Source organism: Manis javanica, chromosome 3, assembly GCF_040802235.1.
Source record: "Manis javanica isolate MJ-LG chromosome 3, MJ_LKY, whole genome shotgun sequence".
Classification (NCBI taxonomy): domain Eukaryota; kingdom Metazoa; phylum Chordata; class Mammalia; order Pholidota; family Manidae; genus Manis; species Manis javanica.
The window spans coordinates 119,255,874-119,258,444 of NC_133158.1; the positions used below are offsets into that span (position 1 = coordinate 119,255,874).

A 2,571-nucleotide genomic window follows, 5' to 3' on the forward strand; every position below is an offset into this window, starting at 1 on the left:
AGCCATTTCCATAACATAAAAGTGCAGGTGAAGCAGCAAGAGCTGGTGTAGAAACTACAAGTTATCCAGAAGACTGAGGTAAAGTGAGTAATGAAGGTGGTTACACTAAACAACAGATTTTCAATGTAGACAAAGCAGCCTCCCACTGGAAAAAGATGCTGTCTAGGACTTTCATAGCTGGAGAGGAGAAGTCAGTGTCTGGCTTTGGAGCATCAAAGAACAGTCTGACTCTTTCATTAGGGGCTAATGCAGCTGGTGATTTTAAGTTGAAGCCAATGATCACTTACCATTCCCCAAATACTAGGGTCCTTAAGAATTATGCTAAATCTACTGTGCTCTAGAAATAGAATGACAAAAGCCTAGATGACAGCACATCAGTTTACACCATGGTTTAATGAATTTTTTTTTAAAATATGGAACGCTTCACAAATTTGCGTGTCATCCTTGCACAGGGGCCATGCTAATCTTCTCTGTGTCGTTCCAATTTTAGTATATGTGCTGCCGAAGCGAGCACGGTTTAATGAATATCTTCAGTCCACTATTGAAACAGTGCTCAGCAAAAAAGATTTCTTTCAAAATATTACTGCTTACAGAGAATGCACTTGGTCACCCAAGAGCTCTAATGAGATGGGCAACTAGATTAATGTTGTTCTCATGTCTGCTAACACAACATCCTTTCTGCAGCCCAAGGATCAAGGAGTCAATTTCGACTCTCAAGTCATATTTATGAAATATATTTTGGAAGACTATAGCTATCACAGATTCCTCTACAGACCTGGGCAAAATAAATTAAAAACCTTCTGAAAATGATTTGCCATTCTAGATGCTATTAGGAACATCCACAATTCATAAGAGGCCAGAATATCAGCATTAATAGGAGTCTGGAGGAATTTGATTCCAACCTCATGGATTAATTTGAGGGCTTCTAGACTTCATTGGAGGAAGTAACTGCAGATGTTGTAGAAATAACAAGAGAACTAGAATTAGCAGTGGAGCCTGAAGATGTGACTGAATTACTGCAATCTCACGATAAAACTTCAATGAATGAGTTGTTTTCTTATGGATGAGCAAAGAAAGTGGTTTCTTGAGATGGAATCTACTCCTGGTGAAGATGCTGTGAGGATTGTTGAAATGACAACCAAAGATTTAGAATAATACATGAAAAGTTGGCAAAGTAGCAGCTGGGTTTGGACAACAGACTCTAACTGTTAAAGAAACTCTACTATGGGTCATAGGTGGTTGAACAGCATCACATACTACAGAGAAATTGTTTGTGAAAGGAAGAGTCAGTCGATGTGGCAAACTTCATTGTTGTCTTTGAGAAATTGCCACAGCCACCCCAACCTTCAGCAACCATCATCCTGATTAGTCAGCAGACATCAACGCTGAGGTAAGACCCTCCACCAGCAAAAATATTATGACTCACTGAAAGCTCAGATGATGGTTGACATTTTCTAGGAATAAAATATTTTTAATTAAGACATATACAATATTTTCTTAGATATAATGTTATACACACTTAACAGACTCTAGTTTGGTGTAGACACAACTTTTTTATTCTTTAGGAAGCCAAAACTTTCATTTGACCGGCTTTTTTGTAATATTCCCTTTATTATGGTGGCCAGGAACCAAACCTGCAATATCTCCAAGGTATGCCTGTATTCTATCTTTCCACCATCAACTCCTTTCCAACTGCATTCATACCCACATACACTGCCTCCTTCCAATTACTGTGGAGGTAATGTCATGGTTTCTTAGGTTGACCTTTCCATTTGTCCTCTGGATTCTATCTCATTTACTTCTCTCCTGCTATGTCATATTCTCTTGTTCTCTTAGCATCCATCCCATCAACACAGAAATGTCTTTATGACAACCATTAAAAAACAACAACTCTTCCTTGATCCTTCATGTCCCTCCATCTACCACCCCTTTCTCTGATGCCTTCACAAAAGTCTTCAAAAGTAAGATCCATATTTCTTGTCTTCTGCAGTTCCCACTCTCTTCTCAGCTCTGCTCCAATTTTCCTTGGATCCTCTCGTTCCACTTAAACAGCCTTTATCAAGGTCCCTAATGATCTACATGTTTCCAAAGCCGAAATGTACTCAACTTGCTGGACTGTTCAGGAGAATTTGACATAGTTGATCCTTCCTACTTCTTTAGGCTTCCATGCTTCCTCTCTCACCTGGTTTGCCCTTACCTTCCTGTCTCCTTGTCTGGCTTTTTCTCTTCTACATCAAATTTTGTACTCTGGGGTTCTTATCTATTCTGTCTACACTCTTCTGAGATAAAACTCATTGAGTCCCATGGCTTTGATATACCATCTATATGCAGATAACTCCAAATCTCTATCCCCACCTGACTTCTCCCTTGAGCTCTGGACTTGATAACTCTAATTGTGTATCAAATAGGCATTTCACACAAACCATGACCCAAACCAAGCAATTTATTTACACCTCCCTTATCTTCAGTTCCTCCTCTTCAAATCTTCCCTTGTCACGGTAAGTTGTAATGAGCCTCCTAGCAATTTGTTAAGAACAAATAACCAAATCATTCTGATTTATTTCCCTCCAA

The 2,571-nt window shown here is 39.1% G+C and overlaps 1 non-coding gene across 1 annotated transcript; it reads right to left on the reverse strand.

Moving 5' to 3' along the window:
- Nucleotides 1-407: 407 nt before the first annotated feature.
- On the reverse strand, nucleotides 408-514 carry LOC118973523 (U6 spliceosomal RNA). The gene has a single exon (XR_005062922.1). It is a non-coding gene; the product is annotated as a U6 spliceosomal RNA (small nuclear RNA).
- Between the last annotated feature and the right edge of the window lie 2,057 nt (nucleotides 515-2,571).